The sequence below is a fragment of the Echinops telfairi genome, unplaced genomic scaffold (assembly GCF_000313985.2).
Source record: "Echinops telfairi isolate 266 unplaced genomic scaffold, ASM31398v2 ScPeMD7_443;HRSCAF=831, whole genome shotgun sequence".
NCBI classification, from domain to species: Eukaryota; Metazoa; Chordata; class Mammalia; order Afrosoricida; family Tenrecidae; genus Echinops; species Echinops telfairi.
Window position 1 is genome coordinate 65985868 of NW_022104341.1, and position 27767 is coordinate 66013634.

Genomic DNA, 27767 nt, shown 5'->3' on the forward strand with positions numbered 1-27767 from the left:
AAAGCCAAAGCTAATTTTTGTCGGGGGGTTACCAAGCATATGGCAGGCGACATTCCGTCTCCCCCTTTTTGTTTTTGTAAATAATGTTTCAAAGTTTGATTAGCTCGCTCCACAATGGGTGGGATGAAGTAAGGTTTCCCAATGAAATTCTTCGAACAGCCCTTACTACCCTCAAAGATTGAACAGGTACATACATCACTGTGATGGGGGGACACTTCCTTGGTCCAGCTTTCCTGGCCTTTTCCTCAGCCACGCAATTAAAAAAACACTTCATAACAAACTCCTGTGTCCTCGGAGGAAATCTATCAGGTTACCCTCTTGAAACACACAAGCAAAACAGTCACCATCACCTCCTGCACTAAATGTGTGTGTGTGTGTGTGTGTGTGTGTGTGTGTGTGTGTGTGTCTCGGTCTTTTGACAGTGACGGAAGGAGACAAAGACAAGTGTACTGCTGACCGAACTTGTCTGCAGTCATCCACTGGTCTCAGAAAAATACTTAAACATATCTTCTTTGGAAAAGTCCAGACATGTATGAACTGGATCCCTCATGGTGGCAGTTTTTTCATATATTATTTTTTAACATAGTGGTTGCTCCTAAATGTTTGGAAATTATAAATAAATCTCCTATAAACATGAGAGTGTAGGTTTTTATGTGGACATACATTTTTAGCCAGGTAATTAGTTTGATCTTTGTAATTTGGTTATTTTCCCACATTTGCTTCCTAGCTTTAAAACAACTAAGACAATTTTAAGAATGTGGGTTAAACAAATCAAAATCAAAGTTTTCACTTCTGAAGCAAACTTTCATATGAGCAAAAATAAATTTAAACCCTATGGTTCGGCTCCCGTGTATTCCACTCTTTTTTCCTGAACAACACAACGCTGTGGATACTGCTGAGATGATATCAGCAAGATCAAATATGAATAACATCAAGGTAGACACCTTATGAGGGAAAATATCTGCCTTGTTCACTGAACTGTCTCTAAGATTCAAAGCCGCAAATAGCATAAGTTAGGTGCTAAATACGTAGTCATTTAGTAAGTAAGGGAATAAGACATTTCTTATTGACCACCACCCCTAACTGTCTTATATTAATGAAACAATTAATATGCATGGAGGGGGACTTTGACTTTTTTTAAAGACACATCACACCTGTAATTGTTTACATGTCCTTCTCTTTGCTCCTGTGAATTTGTGACGTTAGAGGCCATACCAATTTTTTTTTTTTTGAGGACTATATTATAGTTGCCTGGCGTAGGACTTGACTCCCACTGCTCAATAAATGTTTACAGGCAATTGATAGATAAGAAACCTTAGCGGGACAATTGTCAGGCATGCAGCTGCTAGCCACAAGGTGGACAGCGCAAACCCACACGGCCACGATGCAGGAGAAAGACCTGGCAATCTGTTCTCAGAGAGCCGTAGCCCATATGCAGGCAGTTCTCCTTTGTTACATGAGTCAGACTCCAAGACACCAACAACGCTTGATGAAAAGATGGATACTCCCAAAATTCCTTTTTTAAAAACTCACAGCCACTGAGCAAGCCCATGAAACAGGGTAAAAATGCCACTGTGTTTTTCTGAGACTAACTCTTTACGGAAATAGAAAGCCTCATCTTTCTCTCACAGAGTAGCTCCGGATGGTTTTGAACTGCCAACCTTGTGGTTGGCAGCCCAAATGTAAAGCCCATATTACTAGCAGCCAATTATGGTAAAATTGAGATGCGGTACAAAAAGTGTAGGAAGTTTGGGAAGGCATAGTTTACATCATGCTTAAAGGAATCTGCAAGGCCAAGAAAATTAAAGACATTATACCCGACAGCAAAGAATAGGTCCGATTGTTAAAGGTTTGATCTGAAAATAGGAAACTGTAATTTTAGGCAAAAGGAATAGAACATACAACAATATCAGATGTGCTCCTGTGGGTTTTTTATCATTTGGCGCCTTTTGGGAAGTTAGTTCTATTTAAAGAAAAGTTTAATTGTAGGGACCCACAGCTGGTACCTTAAGTGCCAGATGCTGGTTCTGTTTTATAGTCAGCGGTGGCGACACCGCTTAATTGTATATTTACAAGCAAACACATGTTGTTTCATGAAAGCTACTTGATAATTACACAGCGACTACTGGAACCCCTGATAATTACACAGTTACATGTGTTACTGCTACCAAGTTATCTCCTGATAGTGGAGTAATTAACTTGTCAACTCAGCAAATGGGGCTACAGAGGAGGCATCCAACGCGTGTGTTCCTCTCCTAACAGCTGTCTGTGGGGTCAGTGGCACTTGTCAAACTTGGTACCATTCTCTTCTCAGTCACTTGGCATTACCCGGGAAGGTTAAAAGCTTACTCCCACGTGTGCCTGCCGGGCATGGGGGCTGCTTCAGAAAGCAGCAAGGAATAGCGGTAAGATCCCGAACCGGTTTTCAAATTCTAATGCTATCGCTCTTGAGGCCAGACTTTGTACCAGTCTCCTAATCTATGAAATGGGTTTAAGAATGTCTAACAGGGTTGTAGCTAGGATGACAGATAAAGAAAAACCTTGACATTAAATAGGCAGTACTCAACACACTTTAATACCCAACCACCACCTGCTCCTGTTCACGTACTTCCAATGATCAGCTGTTGCATCCCACCATCAAACTGGATCCCAGATTAACCTCTACATGAGATAACTAAAACTTCAATGCAGGAGTCTTTTTAAAAAAATGGTATTTTTCAAATAAAATGATCACCATCCAGCTGTATTACTAAATCAACTGGTCTCTTTTCAAAATGGTGCCCCAAATACCTGAATTGGTAAACGCCTCTCCCCTAGAGGTAACAGTCTTATTTTGTGTGTGAATTTAATAAGATGAATGACCAAATACAAAGATGGTCCATATGCATGTCAAGCATATCTATTTGGAAGGGAGAATCCATTAGTTCTCAAAGCTCCGGGTCATTGGGAATTTATCTTTGACATCCCTCTACTTCCTGCTTTAGTAGACCTGTCAACAAGTTCATAAGGAGCCACGTTCAGTGGCTAGAGAACAGAGAGGGGAAAATGTCAAATGTCTGGGATCAAAAAAGATGTTTCTCATGCTGAGACAGATTAACTGGTGTGTTTATATTTATGAAACAGGGAAGTGGAAGAATTAGAGAACTATAGTTGAAACTGCTCCTCCCAACTCCAAAGCCATTTACATAGTGCCTTGAGATGTTTTTCAATTTAACACTTACTTTATAGCATTTATTGTCTACTACATACTGAAAAAGATATGCTGTGTAGGAAAAATATATTTGTAACTAACCTTTATTTAATGCTTGTATACTTTTTTAATACACATTACACCATTGGGTCATTCCAACAGCATAGGAAAAATACATTATTGTCCTCCCAGCATGGAAGGCTGATACAGTTTGCCTAAGGTTACACTCCATTAATGGATACAGGTGAGATTTTAAGCTATGGTGGTTGTGCTCAAAAGCCCACACTCTTACCTACTGCACTGGATTGACTATGTCTTGCTATCATAATTACAGTGCCCAGCACAGGCCTAGAGCTAGGAAAAATAGCCTACAAATCCAGAAGTGAACACACAATTTAACAAAAGAAAAAGAGACATAATTCCCGGTAACCATTATTCCATGCATTGGTTGCAATAATGTGTGGTTATGACAGAACCAGAATTCTGAATTCTTACTCAGTCACTTATGGTTCCTGATAAAATATACCACAAAAGATTTCAAACACACGCATGCTCTAATTATTCCTCATTGGTGTTTTAGTCTGAGTGCCAGCATACTTTGGGGAGCTGAAATAGACCTCATGTGGAGGAAATGAATTAGAAGTAAACTTCAGAGGAGAGCTTTAAGACTGAACTCAGAATTAATCAAGTAATTAGTTTCTCCTCAGTCTCCTCTTACAGTACCCACCTGCTCCCATTTGCCCTCTTAGTCTGAGGGTCTTCTAGCCAAAGATATACCCAGCTGAAATAGCAAACTTCAGCTACAGGAACTGTGAGAGCGCCACATGCCAAGTACCTATTTTTATCCCTTTGCTCTCGTATGTTATGAGAAGAGGGTTCTCTAGAGAAACAGAATCGGTGAGATTAGCTAGATATGTGGATGATAAAGAGAGATAGAGAAATAGGTGATAGATGGTAGATAGATAGGTGATAGATTTTGAAGAATAGTTCATTCATGTGTTGATGGTTTGTGGGTTCGGGGGGGTGGGAAGATGGCATTGGCAACTCCAAAAGGAAAGGCAATAGGCTGAAGGGATCTGCAGGTTTGAGTCCCCAAACCAGCAGGTCAGAGAACCGGAAAACTGAGAGTGATGGAGATCTGGCGACACGTCTTTCATGGAGTGTGGAGCACGGCGGAGGAACACACTCCAGTGAAACCCCCCTTTTAAAAAAAATCAACTGTTTGATGTAGGAGAATCTTGTTTCATTTAAGGCCAAACAATTTTATCACAGGTAACTATTTCATAACATTCATAACAGAATTTAGACCAGTGTTTGATCAAACAATGGGGCACCATAGCCTAACCAAGCTGATATGTAAAATTAACCATTGCTGCTCCTTAAAAGTGAGAAACCATGCGTGATCAACACTACAGCAAGGTGAAAGAATGCAGGAGAAGCCCAGAGAAATAGCGATATACACTGGAAAGCAAGGGTGCCTTCGCAAATGAAGGAGTTTTTCTCTCAGTTCTTAAAGAATGAATAAACAAAACAAAATCAAATAAACAACAAAAATTAATGAATTGATGCGGCTCATTCTGCCCCTGTAGAAGAGAGTAGAACGGCCCTGTGGAGATTCCAGGGCTGCAATCTTTACAGAAGCGAGTGGCTCTGCTTTCCTTCCATACAGAAGTAATGAGTAGGAATTCCCAGATGTAAGAGAAACACAATCCTGAGCAAGGGAACACACAGAGACCAGGAAATGGAGCCTGGGAACAAATACAATGGGTATCTGAAAACTGGCCATAGAGAAAGAGGCAAAGGCAGACAGGGACAGCTCTAGAGGTGATCGGCATAGATTACAAAGAAGGTTGTACTAGTGGAATACAGATTCAGATCGAGAGCGTTCTTGAAGAATGGAATGAGTGTGATTTAGTTCAAAGATTTTTAAAAGATTACCAGCAGGAAGAGAAGTATAAAACCTATTCAAAATCTTCAGAACATAAGGCTGTGAATTAGCCAAAGAGAAACCTTTGGGGTTATTTACTAATTCTAACCTGTTGGGCTTAGAACAGTAGGTTATAATGGGGATGCAGAAAGAAAGGACGAGGGAAGAAAGGAGTATGGGTCAAGTCTTCAATAGGAGGGAAAGTGATGTAGAAAACCTATAAATCTAGTCTCAAATAATTACTAATGAAAAAGTTTTGAGAAATATAAAAAAGCTTAAACTTTAGGTTCCTGTTTTCTTGGTGGGTAGAAGGTACTTGACATAGGTGGCAAGAGAATTTAACTTGACTCTCAGGTAGAGTTATCTAGTCCAAGTGATATGGTTATAACCATTTCAGACTCTTATGGCCATTGCAGTTAAGGAGTCTACTCTGAGAGAAATACCATATTTTTACACAGCTAACACACACATAATATGTTTTACAAAATTATGTATTCCCCTTCGCATACACTATTACACTATTACACACTATTAGTGGTATTCATGTGCAAGTTATTTATGTGGGCACACTAGATATGAAGAATATACTAAGCCTTTTCACATCAAAGTGTTCTACCAGAGACTTATGATTTACATATACTTTCTCTGAGTACAGAATCTTAAGTTACAGGTTGGCTTACATCAACAAAGATGCTGGAATCTAATCTTTAACTCAAGGCATTATGAAAACAAAAGTATTGTTGATAATGACTGAACCCATTCTCTGAAATCACCACAGCTTAAATAATAGCTAACGTTTGCTAAGAGCTTTCTTTGTCCCTGACGCTGTACCAAGGGATTTATATATAAATTGCTAATGCAATCTTTGCTGTAATATAAATTTCTGTTTAGGTGCCTATTTTCATCCTAAATTTGCTTCCTATAATTCCATATAGCATTATCAACTACCATGGGAGCAAAATTAGGTCCATTGGTTATTTGGGCCAAATCATAATAGAAATTTTATGGCCGGAATGGGAGGCAGTGTAATATAATGGGATATGTTTGGAGCTTTGAAGTCAGAAAAAACTGGCTTGCGTTCAGTTCCGTTCAATGCAGCAGAGAGACCTTGAGCCTCTACTAAACCCAAAGCCAAACTCACTGCCATCAAGTCAATGTCGACCCATCCTGGAGTTTTAATACATGTGTTCTTACTGGAAGATAAATATTGAGCTTGTCAGTGCATATCTAAAGAAGAATGAGGACATAACGCTTGTTCTTAAAGTGCTTGCAAATTAATGGGAAGAAGAGACAAATAAAAAGATGCTTTAAAAATAAAGGAGGCAATATTAAGATAAAGAGTGTGCGTACTATGGGCCCGTGGAGGAGGAACATACAGTACAATTGCACTGATCCCTGACTGGGATCTTCAGAGATGGAGAAGAGTGCCAAGACGGGAATGGGGAGAACAAATCCCAAGCATAGAGAGATAAGCAACGGCACAGAGAACGGGTACATTGTGGATATGTGGGAACTCAGAAACGACATACAGTGAAAGGCATACTGACCTCTGAGTTAGGTGGAGCAAGGTCCTGTATCGCCATCTTTCATGCCTGGAACCTGGGTTCTTCTGAGGAAAGAAAGGAGACAGGCAATGTGGGCAGGGCGAGCCTCGGATCAAGATCAGCTGAGTTGATAGAAGACTGCAAGTAGAGAAGGCACTGAAAAGACTCTTGTGAAATCGTAGCTGAAAGATAGGACTGAAAACCAGAATGCATTAGTAGAAATACAGGGGATAAAAAGGCATTCAGGAAGTATATAGATTAAAATTAGTATGATATTGTGATGGATGGAAGGTGAAGTTTGAGTAAGAAATTGGGACTATAGGCTCCAACACTTATTAGCTATGTGACCCTGAGAAGATTCCTTTACCTTTCTGAGCTTCCACTTCCTCATTGCCAAATGTGTGGCAAATACACCCGTCAATGCGGTGCAGCATCACCCTTTGCCACTGACTCGATTCTGGCTCATAGTGACAATATGGAACAAAGTAAAACTGCCCTGCTGGGGTTTCTGAGACAGTGACTCTTTTGGGGAGCAGAAAAGCTCATTTTTTTCTTAACACCAGCTGTTGGGTTCAAACTTGTGTTTCGCAGCCCAATGAATAACCTATTATAATGCCAGATCTCTTGTGGTGGAACAAACATGGGGATGTTATGGAAATTTCTCAGACATATTCAAAAGCTCTGAGGAAATTAATTGCTGGCTCAGGACTATAATTCTAGGGCACACCAAGGTCAATTGGTATAACGTAGTTCACAAAAACAACATTCTAAATCCTACCCTGGTGAGTAGTGACAAGGATCTGAGAAGCGTGTGAACACTTTAAATGGTAAATATTGATATCTCCCTGTCTGGAGGAGAGAGTGATGAAATCCGAAAGACACATGGAGACAATGAGTCCAATGGACCACTAAAACATCAGGCTTCACAACCCTGAGACCAGAACAACTTAAATGGTACCCTCCAATCACGACCAACCACTCAGAGAAGGATCGCATTAGAAGTTCCTAAGTGGAGAGAAATGTGAAGTAAAAATCATAGATAAGACTGCTTATTTTTCAGATAGAGACAGGTGGGGTCCCTTAGACCATGTCCTTTTGTGGCACTGAGTCATCCTTTAGGTCTGGAACTAAACTCATGCCTAGATTAGAATAATCAATTAACCATTTAAGAGCAAAAGGACAGTATTTACCCAATGACAGTTAATAAAGGAGTAATGGAAATAAGAAACAAGAGGGAAAAGGGGTGTTACATTGAGGGGATTGCAATGGATAAGGTAAAACAAAATGTATATGAACTGTTAACAGTAAAACTGCTGATCTCCTCTGAAAATTTTCACTTAAATCACAATGGGAATATTTTTTTAAGTTTAATTGTTTGATACGAGTTGGAAATAGAGTTAACGCAGACCGAACTTTGGACAGAGTTCTTTAGAATTAGATCATTCCGTTTGCTTGCTTCTAACGTAGATCATGGTATGGGAAAGACGATTTATTCAGTTTTGCCAAAGGTTTTTCCCCCCCTTGAGCACCCAGGATACTTACTTGGGTTTTTTAATCAAACGGGGAAATATTGGACAAGACATGACAAAAATGTAGGATAGCTAGTATAGCTTTAATTCAACTGATGAATTTGGGACTATAGGCTCCAACACTTATTAGCTATGTGACCCTATGTGATCCTTACATTTAAGGAAATAATATTTCATTAATCTATCACTATATTTGTAGGCTAGAATTTTTTAACCTATGACATGTATAAGACTGTGACACATAGATCCACATTAATTAAGAGTTCTATGAGTGTAAGGTCATTGAAGAGTTTCCTTTTAAATCTTAAAATAGCTGATATGTGAGAAGAGCTGGGCTTTAATCCATGGATTCTTAAGCATTTGAACTACCATCTGGGAAAATAAAGCATAGCCCTATGAGCAAAGAGTCAACCAGATGGGATGGCTATGAGATTCACAGAAATGAAGAGGAAAAAAACACATACATTCTCTGGGTCTCAGTTTCTACCTCTGAAGAAAAGATGCTACCGTAATATATCAGCACCTCCCGTGTATGCCATACTATAATGTCCTAGACCCACCTCTTGGTGTTGGGGGTTATGTGTTGGGCTGTTAACAACAGTCAGCAGCTCAAAACCACCAGTCCTTATGAAAGACAAAGATGAGGCTTTCTCCTCCTATAAATATGTACAGGTTCAAAAATCCACACAGGCAGTTCTACCCTGTCTTATAAGATGGCTGTCAGCTGGAATCAACTGCAATGGAAGTTCATTTGATTTGGTTTCGAGACCAGGACCTGATTCTATTTCTGCCAAGGAATACTAATCTTTCATATATGTTCATATCAGGTGCCATTAAGTTGGATATGTAATGGACTCACTGAGTCGTAACCAATGCAATTTCAGTGAGTTTAGTGTTTGAGGTCTACCTAGAGACTGTGGTTCTTAGATGCCATCCACTTAGTTCCATCTCATAATAATTCTTACGTACAACAGATAAAATCATCATCTGGTCCTGTGTCATCCTCACAAGCAGTTATATATATAACCTATCTCACGGAGGGCTTTCTTCTTTTTTGCTGCACCTCTACTTAGCATGATGCTCTTTTTCAGAGATTGATCCCTCTTGAGAACATGCCCAACATAAGTGAGATGAAGTCTTTCCAAACTTAATTCTAAAAAGTGTCCTGACAGTAATTCTTCCAAGACAAACGTAGAGAATGCAGAATCTCAAACCCTTGAATTGGGTGAGGCAATAAGCCATAGTTCATGAAATAGATGTCCACAGGTACAGGCAGAATTGGCTTCTATGGACATGAACAGCAGTGTTCTGATAGCATAGATGACCTACCTGGAAACACTATCTATCTTAGAGCTCTATGAAAGAAGACAAGACACATCAGTTCACATGCACTAGTTTGAGGGAGCACAGGAAAGGCTGAGGTAAGGAAAATCTAGGAAGGATGTTGTTACTCGCTTAAGTGAAATTCATGTGTCTTCTAACTCACCACCCAAGTCTTTTCCAAACATAAGATATATGATAGATAAGATAAATAGCTGTAGATTATATATATATATATATATATATATATATATATATATATGCAGATAGAGGTAGGGATACTTTTGGAAAAACTTTGGATATATATCCGAATGCCCTGTGGACATCTCCACCCACCTTTATAACAAGAGTACACAATTTAATGTGTGTCAACAAAATTTGTTTCTCCATCTATATATCTCTACATCAAGAGGGGTCTAACAATCCCACATGCCTAGGAGGTTAAACCTCAGACTGCGAAGTCCTAACAACATTTGTCTAATCAAAGAGTCATCCCTAGCTTTGTGTTACATGCTGTCATCTTTTTCTATCTTATTTATCCTTATTTTTTTTAATGATACAACCACTAGTAATTATCTTTATCCCTTAGAAGCACTCTCAAATTAGAAATGATTACTCATGACTTACACAGGTAGTCAATCCAGGAGCTGGAATTCCTTCCCACACTTGACCCCAAAGCTGTTGTTCTAAACCGTAGGTTGTCTCGAGCATAGACCATATTCAAGAGCTAATCGAAATGATGCTAGAGTACAGGCTCATTGAGTTCTGGTCTTGTAGAAAGGCTGCTCCTGCTCTGTGTTGTGTTCTCTGCTATGAGTTAGCATCTCAGAAGCGCTGACTTTCATTAGAAGAAAGTCATAGAATTGTCGGGAAAAGGAAGAGATATGGGGATAGGGGTTGAGTGCCTCTTCATGTGGTATACCGGTAACACTACTTCCTGTACATGTTGCTTGAATGTTTTATTCTCTCACACCTGTAGTTGCTAGCTCATTTCTCCCTCTCTCTTACATACACACCTGCACACCTGCACTCATTCTTTGCCTTGTATCTGTGGATACTGGAGAAAATGTCGATTTATTTTAAGTTTACAGACAGATACTCGCTGACTCATGTTCTTGATAATACCTCTCATCCTTGAGCCCTTATAATGTCCTTGCATTCTACATTCTTTAGTTTGATTTTCTATGTAGCATGAGATGGCTTGCAGGCTACCTGTTTGGAAGGTTGAACCCACCTAGTGGTCTTGCAAAAGAAAGGCCTAGCAATTTGCTTCCAAAAGATTGCAGCCAAGAAAATCCTATCCAACAGTTGTTCTCTGTCTCATCTGACTCACCTTGAGTCCTACTGGACTGGACAGCAATGAGTCCGATGCTTCTGGCTTTCATTGGAGCTGCGTTCCACATACTCAATACAACTTAACTCTCAAACCACACACTGAAAGGGGCATTCTAATTCTTATTTTCAGATGACAAGAAAAAGGAAATTTTAAACATTTCTTGAGGTCACATAACCTGTCAGATTGGGGAGAAGAAGCAGGTTCTTGGATATAAATCAAATCTGTGTGGCTATCAAGCCACGGATCCAGCCAGGACTCTTGGCTGTCGCAGCTGATGTTCAATGTGGTGCTGGGAAGATGGTGCCACCAGGTCTGCATCCTGTGAAGAAAGGTGTTTAGAAGTCACTGATCCTTCCCTTGTCTTATCATATACTCAACGCAGCTTGGAGTGTATCTATCCAATACAATTCTTACCGCTTCTCCTTGGAGCAGAAAGGGAAAAAATGGAACGAGTGCAATTTTGCTCTTGCTCACCTGAGGGTTGTGGGAAGGAAACAAAGGACATTTCCTGCTGCCAAAGACAAGGACCAGAGTCCTCCCAACAGTGCAGCAAGACTGACACCATGTGGCCAGGCAACAGCCTCTCTAAGGTCCCCTCTGCCTCATGTTGGAGGACATCAGGTCCTAGCAGGCTTCATCACAAAGGGGCAGGAAGAGGACAGTCACTTACAGAAAGACCCAGAGCCTTGTGGAAACAGCTGCTGGTGGAGCCCACTCTACTCTCCACAGGGGACAATGGGCATTGCAAGACGATATCTAACCCTGGTTCTGCAGATGTGAGAAATCTGGGAAGTAAATATTTGCTCTAATTTTATTATTTCTGCATTGATTATGTGTTAGTTTACCTATTTCCTATCTTGTTTCAAAAATACTTTTAGGTAACTTAAAGGGATGCCTTGAAATTCCAGTAGGTAATTTGTCTATAATTCAGTGGGCAAGATAAAGCAAAGGGAAATGAGGGTTGAAACCAAACCTTGGATCATGCATGAAGTAATTGAAAATTCATAATTAAAATTGCTATACAAGCACAGGAATAGGATACAGATTTATCAATGGGTCAGTGAAAAAATGGGCATTTCATTGGATTTGATATATGAGATAAAAGGAAACAAGCTTTAAGGATCACACTACTTCTGATCAGGAAATAAATGTTCCTTTTGTCCTTATGAAGAGGACAAAATGCATAGACCATAAATAACATCCATATGCAAAGCCCCATCACTGACCTTTGGTGGCCCAGTTACTCAGAAAGCTCAAACAACTGCCCTCTCCATCTTCTCTAGTTGTCATAGAACCAGTTTTGTTCTGGCTGTCGTTCTGTCTTGCTTGTGTGTGTGTGTGTGTGTGTGTGTGTGTAGATTTTGTGGGTTTTTTCCTTCCCTGCTAAATGACTATTGCTGCCAATTAGCTTTATTTGTCGAAAATACAATAAGATTCCATTTTAAGAAGTCGATGCTGGGCTTTTACTGGGGAACACAATAAATTAATCATTAAATCAATGATATTGATTGGACTTTGCAAGACATGAAAAATTGCAGTGCAAGGAATATTTGCACCAAGAGATGAGTGAGGCCACAGCATTGCAGGGAAAGGTGGGGCAGTTTTCTTTGATAGCCCTGTCTCACTCTTTCCCCCAGTGGTTAACATCCTTTATCAACTCCAAAATAAACATGGGGATCATTTAATATCAAAGAGCCACACTCAATGATAACTTTAATTTATTAAATAGTCACTATCCTCTCCACATACAGTGCTTTCATGCATTATCTCACATAACCCTAAAAATGAATCTGCGAGGAATGCATTCATACCCCCATTTTATGAATGAGTGAATTAAACTGAAGCCTAGGGAAATTAAGAAACTTGCCTAAGGTGAAGCACCTGAATTAAAAAGTCGGGCTCTTATTTGAGTCCAGTTCTGATAGACCTCAAAGCTCATGTGTGTAACTTTAATTTTTACCTTAAATTAAATGATATGGAAGTAGGTTTGAAATTGTTAACACACTTCTCTATTTCCATACTTCCTCGGGGTGTGCACACACACATGCACAGATGTAGGATATATGAGTTTAGATGAGGTTTTATTTGAAGGAAAAGAGAAATTGGCCATCAAAGCCGGGGCAACACTCAGTAGCCCAGGCTAAGAACTAATGCATCAGCAAGATCTGAAGAGGAGATGGGTGGATGAGAACCGCCAGAGACAAGCACCAACACCACATGCATTCGTGGAACTGAGAGGGTGTGTAATTGTCTACCGGAATGACACAGCCTTTGGCAGAAACTTCCAGGACTTTGTGGATATATCGATGCAGTTTTCAGCCTTAAAGATCACATTACACACCTTGAGCATGCCACTTGAGTTCTCTACGTTTCAGACCCTTTGTCTGTAGAATAAGGACAACCATATCTAGTTCAGAGTGGGTGACTACTAAAACCGGGCCCGCTTCTGTTGAGTCCGTTGAAACTCAAGTCAAGCTTACAGGATAAAATAGAACTGCTCCACAGGGTTTCCTATAACTTGAAAATCTTTTCAGGAGCTGACAGCTTCATCTTTTACGTGAAGAGCAACTAGTGGGTTTGCACTGCTGACCTTGCACTTAGCAACCCAATGTTTAATCCACTGTACGACCAGGATCTTTCAGTGTTTAATGCATGATGGTTAATGTGCTTGGGCATGTCTCTGGTAGAGAACTCCTGCACTGGACTTGTAGTCAGTTGTAGTCAGTCAACTTCTCTGTCTAAAGTATGAACAGCATGGCTTTGAACTGTAAACGTTCTTCACCACAATGTTGCTCGAGGAGGTCCCCTGGGCCTACCACTTATGGGTATGTGTGAAGGAGTAGTGTGTAATTTGCTGAGCAAATTGAAGGAGGAGGATGGTGGTTATGCTGATGAGAAGCTGATGTTGATTTTGTTGCTGGACTTCCTGCTCATTATCAAGCGATAGAACAGCCTGATTAGAAAGACTGTCTTACCCTCAAAGTAGTAGAAGACAAAAAGAAACCCTGAGCTCCTGTCTCCTGACACCTGTCCTCCCTGAGGCAGAACCCTCTCATTCTTAGTGCCCAAAGTAACTTTCTTTCCCGAATTCTCAGTCCCCCTTAATAAAATAAGTAGTCACACCAGCAGAAAAGAGAGATCAAATGAAGCTTTATTTTGCTAGTCAAATTCGTGGGACAGACCTGTTAGCCTATTTAAAGGAAAAGCAGTTATTAATTCATGACACCGTCTCTTGAAGAGGGTAGAACTAAAAGGAGAAGATGAGCAGTCTCGTTTACAGTTGTAGCATTTAAAGGCTAAGTGAGTATTCAACTGAGATTTGAGCTCGAAATTCTGGTACCAGAGATGGCTTAGGATTCAGGGGAGAAGCAGGAAATGCTTTAGCTTAGAGTATTCTTTTTCACTTCTTGAGTCCATTTATTTTACGGTTCTGACCACGTGCCAAAGCCATTTGGAGTCGTCAAGAGTTTAAATAGCTCTGTCCAATTAATAAAGCATAAAACCCTGAAGCTTACTCACCCTCATGCACTTAGCCAACCCTTTTCTGCTCTGAATGCCGGATGGATAGGAGACACTTGCAGGCCTGTGTCTTTTGCATCTGCGCTGAGGATGAGAGTAACCATAAAATGACATCGGACAGTGTAAGACATGACAAAATAATAATAATTTCTAAATTATCAAGGGTTCACAAGGGAGGGGGCGCAGGGAGGGAGGGAGGGAAATGAGGAGGTGATAACAAGGGTTCAAGTCAAAAGAAAATGTTTTGAGAATGATGATGGCAACAAATGTACAATTGTGAATGACACAATAGATGGATGGATGGATTGTGATGAGTTGTACGAGGCCCCAGTAAAATGCTTTAAAAATAAATGTGTTTGGCTTTTGTGTTTGGCTTCATGTGTTTGGAACTATTTCTCCACCATGAGCAATCATCTCAGGACAAATTTCAATACCTTATGGCCCTTGTGCCTATGGTTGGAAAAAGATGAAAATTCTAGTAGTTTTATTTCTTTCTGAGACATTCTGTAATATTTTAGCTGCATATTTGTCTCCTGGGGATTTTTTGTTTTGGTTTGTTTTCTTTGGACTAAAACTCCCCACAAATTACAATATTTTAAGAATGAGGTATTCGACAGAGGGATTAAAAGGATAGCATTGCAGGGTTCAAAGTGATGATTAAAGCTGTTGTATTTCTCCCAGTGATGACTTCAACTCTTTCAAAATGTTTATTAACAAGGTGCACGCTTAGATTTTAGATTCCCCCCTCATTTGAGCAGGTAAACTGGCAGGTGTATATAAAAGGACTTGGTTCCAGGAATATTCGATCGTATTTAATAGGTGAATCCATTAAACTTTCCGCTCTCTTTTTGTTTTGAAACTAATTCTAGGTGGTGGCAGGTATCCACTACCCAATTTAGAAAGGATTAAAAGCCCTGTTTTATTGGAAGAGGCTTTTGTTTATGCTAAGGGGAAGAGAGAATCAGCAAACTCTTCCCTCCATAATTTGTAGATTACATGAGTCCTTGTGCTTTTAATAGATGGTTCCTCATTAGACAGCACAACAGAATAAAATAATTGTCCTCTATTATCCTTGAAAGGCAGGGCCAATTTCCCCCAAGGACATTATCATATCAAACAACTGCTTTAAACGCAATGGGAAACACAGACTTTATGGGAAACCGTTGGATTTCTTCTTCCTGCCAAAGGAGTTCTAAAAGATGAGCCCCTTTGTAATGGATGACTCTCGAGTTCCTTTAATAGGTGTACCAGATGAAAGATGACTAAAGGCATCCCAGATGGAAGAGTTGGCTAACGCAGCGCCATAAATACCTGATGGATATACAAGCCTCTTGGCGTGAAATATGGTCTTTGTTCTGATTTACACTTTTAGTGCATATTTAAAAGAATGCCACATTTGCTGGGGAAGGTGTGGGCTAAAAAAAAAAAAAGATTTGTGGGACGAATCTGCTTTTTGACATATACATTACTGTATTTTCTTCACCAAAGCCCCAATTTCGCTCCATGGCCTTTTGAAAGAAGACACGCCAGCATTTCTGAGCAGCGTCTGCGCCAGAGAAGGCAAGCATCATTCTTGAATTTGCGTCTGAACGATGTTGCTGCATGAGAAAGCAGCAATCCATATTTGCAAAAAACCCTGTGCTGCATTTTATTACACCATTGGCAGTGTGCTGTGAGTGGTGCTTAGTAGGCATTTGATAAATATGCGTTGCTCATTTGAATCTCAAATTACCCATCTGCAAACTGGGACTAGTAGTACTTACAGAAACAGGGTTAGAGTCGCATGGAAAAATAACCCCTACATGTTAGGGTCTATCTTATCACCTGATTTAAGAAATGTACCTGTAAAATAGAGTATACAGGAGAGGAAAATGTATAAAAAGACATCAACACACATGAGAACATCATAATATAATAGCCATGCAATCCTGAGTTCAAATCTTAAGTCAGTCATTCTAGTTTAATGAACTTGGGGCAACTATGTTCCACCTCTTCGTTTCCAATTCTTAGTCTGGTAAATGGACTATTAATAGTTCCTACTTTATAAGGCTGTTGTAAATATTAAATAAAATAATGTCCTTAAAAACTTTAGCACATTGCTCACACAAAGTAAGTACTCAATCTCAATCAGGGACTTGCCTGAAGTTACTGAAATGTGTACCTAGAATGAATTCTTCACTACTTTTATGATCAGTCCATATCTGGGATGATTTTTTTTTTAATTTGGACATCACAATTTAAGCAGATGTTAGTACATCCAAAATAAAAAAAAGAAGACCCTGTAATAATGAAACGGTTGACATCATGTTATATGTGAAATGGCTGAAAGAGCTAGTAATTTGGTTTGGAAAAGGAAAAAAGTATATAGTCTCCCACTATACAGATATTTGAAGAGAATTTAAGTCCCAGGGAAATCTTAAGAGCAAGTTTGGCACGTTATACCAGAGCAGGCAGGTGAACATTGTTTCTATTTATTTAGAAACTGGAGGTTCTCTGAAAACAGAATTTTTTTTCTTTCATGTGGAACTAAATCCCTAGCCCTTAAAACTAAGAGAGCAGATAACCTTTGTGTCGAATAGATTCAAGCATAAAGTAGAGTACTTGACTCTGAAGTTACTTCAATCTTAAATGTCCTGGGGTTCCATATAAGTATTAGCTCTCTGACTTTGCAAATAATGTCTGTTGGATGGAAAAAGTCCCGAGAGATCCTGACTCACCAACTACTTAGTGGTACATATGTGGCACAAATTCATGGGCTGCTAATTCCAGCCCATCTGTATCAAGTCAGCACTTCACTGTGAGCCGCTCAGTGGCCCTCCTAGTACCCAAGGCCAAGTCCTTCAAATTTGTTCTTAATTCTGCTCCCTTTAAGTATAGATCTTAAATGCTTGTCTTTGCTAGTTTTTTCCCTCCTCCTACTTAAAAACTTTCTCAGAGCTCCCAACACTAAGAAATACTCCTTTTTTGTTCTATGCTCCCGCTATCTAACATTTTGTTTTTCAATTTTTATCTCAACCAATGTTATGGTCCTTCGCTGACTCCAGTTACTCAACTTTCCCTCCCTTAATCTATCAAAGCCCCTAGCACTCGATGGAAACACCCCCAACGGGGGTTTGTCTGAGCTTTCATATTGTCCTATGAAGGATTGTCTTTCACAGACCTTCGCATAGGACCCTTTTCTGACTCATTTTTTCAGATTTGTCTCTTCCTGCCCTCCAGCATTATGCATTCAGATATACCTTAGGAACAGGAAGAGGTTTTTGAGCGTAGGGAGTGGTTTAGCAGCAGCACGGAGTGGGGTCATTTTGAGGACATTGAAGAGAAACGACTAGCAGTGCAACTTGGTTCACTTTGGCCTAAGTGTAATGATGGCCATGGAACATGAAGGGATTTGGGTGACAAACCGGGAACTGAACATACACAACAACAACAGCAATAAGAACACTGACTGCATGTTTTTTTGGGTAGAAATCACCATGGTCTTCATGACACATTGGATTAAAAAAATGTATGGTGAGAAGACTATGTGGGAAGTTACTTCAAAAATCCAAATGTATTTCTCCTGTTTCCTTCTTTCGTTTCTTTCTAATGTACTCTGTTATCTTACTGAGAGGACGGCCCAAACAAAAACGTGCTTGATTTTAAAATAGAAGCTAGTATCATCACTGCTGTAATGAGATGAGTTAGCTGAAGTGTGAACATGGAGTATTGAAGGTCCTGAAGATAGTTTAAAACGGGCTACAGAAAGGGCACGAAATAGCCTTGAATCACATCATAAGAATTTCAATTATCTTTCGATCTCTGTAGTTAAACCAAGAAGAAACACATCATTTAGGGGCCAGATACTTTTAGCACCTCTCTTAACACTTGCTAATCTTCATTTTTAACAGGGAATTTATGCCTCAGGCACAGAGCCTTCTAGACAGCAAGAATGGAAAAACCCTGCTTTATTTTCTTTTATTTATATTTTGCTATTGGCATCGATTTATGGCAAGGTAAATTGCTTCCATTTAGAATGGCATTAGGTAGATTCTTTTTAAAAAACACATTCATAAAAAAAACACATTCATGTCAGTAAAGTTTTAGGAGGAAAGAATGTAATTTACAGGAAATATTACATAAATAAGAATATAAGCGCTGACAGATATGCTTGAAAGTGTCAAAGGGAGCACTCAGAGCTAGAGTTTGGTAGAAAAAAAATTGGAATCATAGAAAATTGATTTCATAGCCCCAGTCTACTGCATAGTATAAAGCAGTGTACTGAAACACTTGTGATCTCAAAGTAGTTATGATGGCACAAGGTTACATGCTGGCATCTAACTGAAAGCCCTGAACCCACAGAAGAAGACGTGGTGGTCAGCTTCCGTAAAGATCAGAGCCTTCTGCAGCTCTGACCTGTAGGCTCCCTCAGTAAGAATTGACCCTACAGCAAAAGGTTTGCTTTAGTTGATTTGTCTGTTTGTTTGAGGTGGGGGGCCCTGGCTTCTTCATTTGTGAAAATATAGAAAACAGTGCCTAGTTAATAGGACTGTTGGAAGGAATTAAAAGCAAAAACAGTTCTAAAATGCTTGGCACAAAATGCTTAGTTCCAAGTTGACACATAATCTGTGTAGTTTGCCCTTACTTTTTCTCCTGCTGACTGCTGAGATGGGCCTGTTCCCTGCTCCTCCGAGCATCCATGTCACACAGTAGCCTGTGTGAGACTCCTCGTCTCCTGACCTGAGAGAGTGTTCTCCCGCCAGTGTCTGCCACTGACAGTCTGGCCTGGATCCTGCAATCCGGCTCTCGGGGAAGGTGAAATAAATGATAGCAGGTGGCAGGAACTCCCAAGAAGCTTTCTCTACAGACCTTCCACCTACATCCTCTCTCTGAAGAAACAGAATCATCTGCTTCTCCTTCCCCCCATTAAATTGCAAAGCCATTTACAATCTGCCCTTTCCTTGAGCCCTGAGGGCAGGATTTGAAAGCAGAAATCAGCACAAAGGTGGGAGGACCTTCTAATTTCTTACAGAATCTTCCTACTTGTTAGATGCCATCCAGTCAACCTGCAACACATGGCAACCCCATGTACAAGATGTCCAGTCCTGTGTCATCTCCATGATGGACCGTGGATCAGACCACTGTGACCCATACGTTTTCTTTGACTGATTTCCAGCCGTAGATGTCCAGCCTTCATCTGTACGTTTTGTAAAACTTGCTCAGCACCACAGTGACTTGCCACTGATGGATGGGAGGGAAGGCTCATGTGATGCACTTGTGCAGAATAGAACCGAGGTACCCTGCATGAAAAGAAAACAGTCCACCGCGGGAGGCCAACAACCTCACCAGCTACACGCTCAGCTCCTACTGGACCTCTTGCTTTCCTGTAAACTTGGGGAAATCTTTATCTACAAAATGAAATTGTTACAGTCCCTTTTAAAAGGGCATTGTGAGAATGCAAAGCTTTTAACATAGGGTTTGGCACCCACAATAGTTGTTTCACACATTCTGATGAGTGCGCAACCTTAGCTACATCCATGGCCAGAACTGTGATTCAAAGCAGAACAAAGTCCTGAACAAACTTCCCCCACCCCCACCCCATCAACAGCAAACCTTCTCTAGCACTTGTTCTGCTTAAAGCTTTGTTCTCTCCACCCAAATGCGAACCTTTGAAAGGTAGTTCACTTCTCAACAGTTGGTACAAACTTGATTCTCATACTGCATGTAAGTTTACCTTCAACGGTCTGCTGTTCTTCTCCTAGAGCAAGACTGGATCCAACCTAAGGTATCATCATTCATACAGTGCTAGTAATCTGCTTTCAGGTGGTTTGTGAAATGTTATTTCTCCAACCTCTCTAGTTTCTATGAATAATTTTCATGCTATCTTTGGTCTCTGAGTAGTTTTCTTACCCGTAACCCCGAGTCAGTCTAATGAGCCTCGTTATACTCATTCTGAAAGTAGTAGATGCAGAAAGGTCCCTAAGACCTTCAGATAAAGACCTTGAATTATTCTGGCACTTTAACCAGCATTCAAGACTTGGTAATAAGCTAGTATGGAAATGGAAGGAGAAGACCAAAGTTCAGAACTAAAAACAAAAGTCACAGGCAGACAGAGGTAGGAGGGCAGCCACGTGATGTTCTGGGAAAGTCACGCCAAAGAAGATAAAGTCAGGACAGGAGAGTTAGAATGGGACCTAAAATGATCAAATTCGTGAAAGGTAAGAAGTGGGGAAAGGGGCCATTGGTGGCTCCATGGTAAGATTCTTGCCTTCCATGTAAGAAAACCAGATTTAATTTTGGCCAATATATCTCATGCACGGCCACTGCCCATGGTCCAGTGTTGATTTGGGTGTTACTAAAATGCTGAACAGGTTAGCAGGACTTTCAGATTAAGACAGACCAGGAAGAAAAGCCTGATTATGAAAAAGAGTATGCTATAAAATAACAGAACTTTTACTGAGAAAAAAAATATCAAAATGTGAAACTGTCACCACACCCTACATCTAGACTGTGTTTTCGTCTAACTCTTCCCAAAACAACTACTCCAAAACACCAATTGAGCATCCTCGAAGGACGTAATTCATATTCCTTCTAAATGTTCTTGGAGCTTTGGAAGACAAAAGAATCTGAGGCACAAGATCAAGTCGGGACTATAGGCTAGACGTGGTGCCGTACGTTTCCCCGGCTAAATTCTTGTTGGACAGCCCTTCCTAGTACTCTCCAAGAAAGAACAAGTGCATTGTTGTGATGGGCAGGGGAGGCAGGAGGGGGTAATCCTTGGGGAAAATGTCAAGGCCTCTTTCTCACCAATTGTCCAGGAACAAACTGGAGATTCACTTTAAAACTAAAATAAGGAGTTTACGGAAGGAGCAAAGCCATCCTGGACTGTACAGTACCTCATTAAGAGTCACCAAAGCACTGCACTGGAAAGAAATTTCCAGAATTCAAATACAGAGAATCCGGGGAGTTACAAGAAATTTCTGATTGGTTGTTATTTACAAAATCAAGTTTTAACAGACTCAAGACAATGACACAAGAATGTCAAAGGCACCTTTGCTGGTCATACAATTTGAGTCATTTGAAACAGCATACCTTTTTAGGAAATGCCAGCACTTCTGCTGGTTTGCAGGGATGTTGAGTACTAAAAAGGAGGAACATTTAGAGTGATGGTTAAGCAGATTAGACTGAAATCTTAGCTCCCCTATCTATTAACATATTATTTTAATAATATAAAATAAATGTTTTGTGTTTTGAGGGCCAGCCCGTATGGATGCCCTCTCAGGGAGCATGGTCTGAGAGGAAGGGCGGCGTCCGCAGGCCCTCTTAGGTATAGCTGACTTTCGAAAGTCAGTTCAGAAGAAGCAGTAAACAACAACAATAGCAAAAACAGAGTTCAAGCTGCATCACTGGCAGAAGTCTCTCTTTATGCCAAGCACCTAGTTCTTTTGAGCTCCTTCAGACAATGAAGTTTTCAGTTTCATGAAAACATCTTCCTATTGAACACCCCTATCATCCTAGGTCTTTTACCTCTTGGAATCTAAATTAGGAGCTGTTATAACCTCTGTCTGAGCTCAAACCCTGCCTTGGATTTAATTGGACAAGTCCATTCTCTCAGAAGGGCGTCCTTGAATTTATGCCATTTCCTCCCTAATATTATTGGTGAAGAAACTAGAAGTTTACATAGACATATGCAAATCTACAATACCCAAGTCAGGTCCTAGGTCTCTGACCCCTAACCCCGGGTTATTTCCCCAGCTCCACAATCTCTTCTGCGTGCCCACAGCCAATGTGCATCTGGATAATTTCCTCCAGCTTCAAAGTCTCATTAAGCCATATTTAGGTAACTCATTTTCAGCTCTAGAGAATCCACGCTGGACTTTTATCACCAATAATGTTTTGAAGACTTCATTCTCAGAACTAAAGATCTATGAATACAAAATCTGGGAAGGAGAGTTGAATTTGGATACTAAACATATTCAGATTAGGGATAACTAGACTAGGAAATAGCAAATCACAATATAATGAAAGAAGCATTGTGTAGGCGTGATTGTACAACTTGTATCTATTGGTCATCATATATAAGATCATCATATATATTAGGCCATATCCTTTATATGTAATTTAGCAAATACTGAAATATAACACTTTTCTAAAAATTACCACTGATAATATTGGTAATTTTTTAATCTTTTATCTTTTAAATATAATGTTTTTGTTGGGTTTTGTTTACATTTGTTTATATTGTCTTAGCACACAATTAAATAAGTTTAACTCACAGTCTTTGAATACTTAACATGGAGAAAGACATTGGGGAGACAGCATCCACTAAGAACCCACTTTGATCTACATGGAGAGCGTAGTATAATCATAAATACACTACAGTGAACCCTCGCCACTTCGCTCTTCGACTTCCGCGGCTTCACTCTATCGCGGTTTTTGCGTAACAGCGCATGCTCTGTCATTACTGCCACTGATTGGCTCATACTGTACACGCTTCTGTCTGCATCGCTACGTATCAGACCTACGTATCAGATGCATTTTTGCTTTTGTACAGTGTACTGTAATTGTTTGCGATTTTTAAGAAATTTTATCTAAGCCCTATGATGGCTCCTAAACGAGCTGCTTCTTCTAAGCCTTCTGACAATAAAAATAAGCGCCAGAGGAAGATGCTCACCATCCAGGAAAAGGTAAAACTTTTGGATATGATCAAAGATGGCAAGAAAATCGTGGAGGTTGCACACCATTGATTACAGTATTTGTAAGAACTATGTATAGTAATACTGTATGTGAAATATGTAATACTGTAAACTAGATGCCATAAATAATATAATAAATGATAATTGTAACGTCCAAAATGTTTTACTGTATTTTCCCTTTTTCGTTTAATAAATTGGATAATACGAGTGTAATGGTGGCTAAAGGGTGTTTTTTCATGTCCTCTATGCTCTAACTATGAAAATATTTGATTTACAAATAAGGAATCCTACTTCGCGGAATTTCATTTATCACGGTAGGGTCTAGAACTGATTAACCGCGATAAACGAGGGTTCACTGTACCTGGGTTCTTAGATGCTGTGAAGAGTACATCAGTAAAAAATATGAACAGAGGCAGCTCAGAGGACAAAGTAGTAAATGTCCCTGTGTCTAAAAAATTCACCCCAATACTCTTTTGCATACCACTGTGACAAGGACATTTCATTTCTCTGGAAAGGCTTTTTGTATAAGTTTCATAATGTTACAACAAATCGACAGAAAATCATTTACCAAAACAAAACTTAATCTGTTTTATAATATTCACTGTTATGACACTTCATATAATATTTTGTATAGTAAACATTGTTCCTTCTTTTTCCTTGGGCTTTACAATCTTTTTCTAAAAGGCCACTTCCTTTATTTTATATACAAAAGAAAGCTGGTGTCTAGAGTCATTCGGTTGTTTATGCATGTTAAAAGAATCCATTAGTAGTTGATTTGAGTCAAAAACCCAGGCCATACAGTTTCCAAGTTAATGCCTGATGGTCTTCAGAGAAAAAATATTCCTCTAGATCAGAGTTGCTCCATCTCAGTGTTACTTGTACTGTGGGTCACATAAGCATTTGTTGTTGGAGACTTCCCTGTGATTGTAGAAAGTTTAGAGGTATACCTGGCCTCTATTAGATAGATGTCAAGAGTACTCCAGGCACTAATTGTGACAGCCAAAAATGTTTCTAGATGCTGCCAGATACATAGCTTAATATTCTATGGACGGGAGATGAAATTACCTCCACTTTAGTACTACTGATCTAGGGGGTTTCTGCTCATTAGATTCTGAAGAGAGATCCTCATTACTGGGAAAGCCAGTAAGAAGTCATTCTCTTTTATAATGTGTAGACTTTGACTTAAAACCAAATGGATGTGGACCAGTGAATCATATGGTATTTGCATATAAATCTTAAGTACATTTAAAATAAAAGGCCTATCTATCGTAGCTTTGAAAGCAGATTACTGTGAAGAACAAATATATTGGTCTGAAAGGCATTTAGAATTCGTGATGGTGTACAAGACAATATGTGACCCACAAGAAAATAAAAGTAAGAGAAAGACCATGAAAACAGAGGTCAACTTCACAGCCATTGTAGTCTTCCAAGCTACTAAACTACTAAGATCCCTTTGAAAGGCCAAAACACATGGAAAACTTGTCTACCAGTGTTTATGATTCTTTGGGAAGTGATACAGGGCTTTGGGAAGATTTTGGAAGTCATTGAAGAAGATTGTAAAGCTGAGAAATCACTTTCCGGTAGAGCATTATTGTTTATTTCTTTGGTCAAAATATTAAGGAAGACAAAATGTTGGAATGAGTTCCCAAATGTAACCAAACACTGAATAATCCCTTGTCCAGCTGAATCAGGGACCATGGTAAGAAGGTGTTAATTTGAGTGCTCACACTCACACAATATAGAGTAACCCAAAGCTTGAATTGTTCTTGCATATGAAAGGAAAAGGGTGAATAGAAAAAAGAGCCTTGAAATTTTCCTCCAGATAAATTGCCTTCCAGTGTATAAGGCCCAGAGTTTTAGCAAAGGAGAAATGGTCCACTGACTCCCTCATTCATTCTAGTATCTTCTTTTTAATCTGTTTATTTCACACGCCTGACCAACAGTGCACGGATTATCAGCATAGCAGAAGGGGCAGAGTAGCCGTTAATTACCAGGTGAGTGCTATTGGCCAGATTTCTTTACTTCTCTAAACTGAAGTGTAATTAATTAAACTAGTGCTTCCCTAGGATGCTTTAGGTTCAATGAGATGATATGAGAATCATCCAACATCGCATCTATTGCTTGGGACACTCAGTAAATGTCAGTCCCTTCCCTTTCATCACTGACCCCTAGCCAGCTGTGGGCTACAGAACATTCCTCTTAAAGTTATTTTGCATTTTTGCTAAAGAAATACTTTAATTAAAATCGAAGGACAAGTTAGACAGTAACTAACAGAGAAGAATGTATTGTCTGTCTTTTTCTCTATTATATTAAATATATAGTCTTGGTGCTTAGTTGCTTAATAAATTGTTGCTGAAAATATAAACTGATTAGACAATAGAGTCCTGGTATTAAGACAGGGCAAAATAGCACATAGTCTGTGTCTAACATAATCTCTATGATGCAAAATCTTGGATTGATGAGGAAATGATGTGCGGACCACATCTAAATTTCTCCGGCTACAGAAGGGAGAAAGAATGTAAGGCCACACCAGCCCCAAGCTGATAGCCTCAAGGCACAGGTCAGACATAGGTCAGACATAGGTCAGACATACTTCCACCCTCCACCCTTCTTTGACCCTATTCTGACACTGTTCTGCCCATGACACTCCACTGCTCATCCACAGTAAATAATCCATTGCAAAGACCACACAGAACTTGTAGACAACACTCATGGCTTTAGGGGTGTGTTGGGGAAATTTCCAGGTTATCATAAATCAGGATCAGAAAACGTTAAGGATACAGTTTTTTTTATTGATTTTGTCAACACAGCACCTCTTTTCAGGCAGCAGCCCAGTCTTTCTGGTTCTCAGTCTCTCAGCCATGAGGTCCTTTAGCCTCTGCCTTTTTCCATGGGTCAGGAAGCCTGCCCCTCTGCTTCACAGTCCTGTTGTTGCTTCTCTGTTCTGCCTGATGCTTTCAGAGATTTGAGCCTTGCTACCTCTCTTACCTCTGCTACTTCAGACAAGTGATCTCACAAGAACTGCATTGGTGGTTCTTGTTTCTTGTTCCTGAGATGGCTCTCTTCTATGCAGAAGAATGGAAAAATTAACCAATTCCCAAGTTAGTATCCTCTATACCAGTGATTCTCAACCTTCCTGATGCCGTGACCCTTTAATAAGCTTCCTCATGTTGTGGTGACCACCCCCCAACCAGACAATTATTTTTATTGCTACTTCATAACTGTCATTTTGTTACTATTATGAATCGGGTGACCCCTGTGAAAGGGTCGTCTGACCACAAAGGGGTCGTAACCCACAGGTTGAGAACCGCTGCTCTATACCTTATCTGCATGCTACCTACCACCAGTCACTGGGTGGAATTCCAACAGTTGTGCAATTTCCTTTTACCACAATTGATATACTGAATGTAACAAGTTTTAGTCCCTTTTCTTTCTTTTTTTTTTTTAAAGAGGAAAATATTATGTAAGGAACATCACTAAAGTCACTTGGCTGAGGTAGATTTTAGTGAGTTTCAAAGCCAAATTTATATAACGTCTAAACTTATGTAAGCCAGGACTAGGAACTCCCCCAGAGCAGGGACCAATTCTTAATTAACTATGTTCTCTGCAAGAATCTTTGCCTGGTGCATCAGTTTCTCACTGCACTTGTATTGAACTCAAAGAAAACAAACCATTCTGAGAAGAATGCTCTTCTATGCTGATGGAGGTGCTCAGGCAATAGTAAAAAGACATTTCTCTAGTGATATAATCTTGAGTTATGAAGAGCTTAGCGGGGAATGAGTCGGGAGTTGTTTTACTACATTGAGCTGACTGACTAGTGTGCTTCTTTCGCCATTGGATTTCCATAAAATGTCCCTATCATGCAAGCCACAGCCACCAACAAGGTTTTTTAAAAGTGCTTTCCCGGTGATTCCATCACCATTAAATAATGTCTGTCCTTTATGTGCATTGTGCGCTTAATTGTTTTGTGTATATCCTGACATTTGTTCAACCCTGGCAGTGAAAGCATGTGGTAAAATACCCTCTTGAGTTAAGAAAGCAGCAGGTTGGTCGAGACTTGCCAAGATATTCCAATAGAGTACAAACTCTTCACTTCCTCTTGGAAATGAAGAATCAGTAAGTGATACGAAATGTGGAACTATTATAATCACCAACAAACCACTTTCAAATTTCTCCTTCTGAGTACATCCCTGACTGAACACAGCACTGCTTTGCAGCTGGTCTTAAGAAACGTTGTTCTTGGCCCTCTGATGAGGAAGCCAGAACAAAAAGCGATGAAAATTTGCTAGGAGCCCACTAGGGGCCATAATCTTAACGTGATACTATGCCCAGTTCAATCACCCTTGGTTGTGGGAAGATAAAACTGTGTCCTAGACCTTAAAGACAAAAAAATTAAATGTTCCCAAAGTTGATGATAAGGGAGAGTCAGAGTTCAAATCCAGCAGCTCCTCTCTCTCTCAAACTTTCACCTCTTTCAACTCACAGTTTTACCCTTCAAAGGTGGAACAGGACTGTCTCCGACAGAAACTAAATGGTGTAGTATTTATTAATCACAAACTAAACTTGGCACTCTTCAAGTTCTCATGGATTTGCCCCGAAGTGCCGTTAAGAAATCCACTGGCGCAAGGGCTATAAATTAACACTTTCCTCATGTAAAGCAATAGGCAGCTATTTAAAACCTGGGTCATAGCTCCTTAAAAGAAGTATCAGTTTTCTGGGCACTGCTG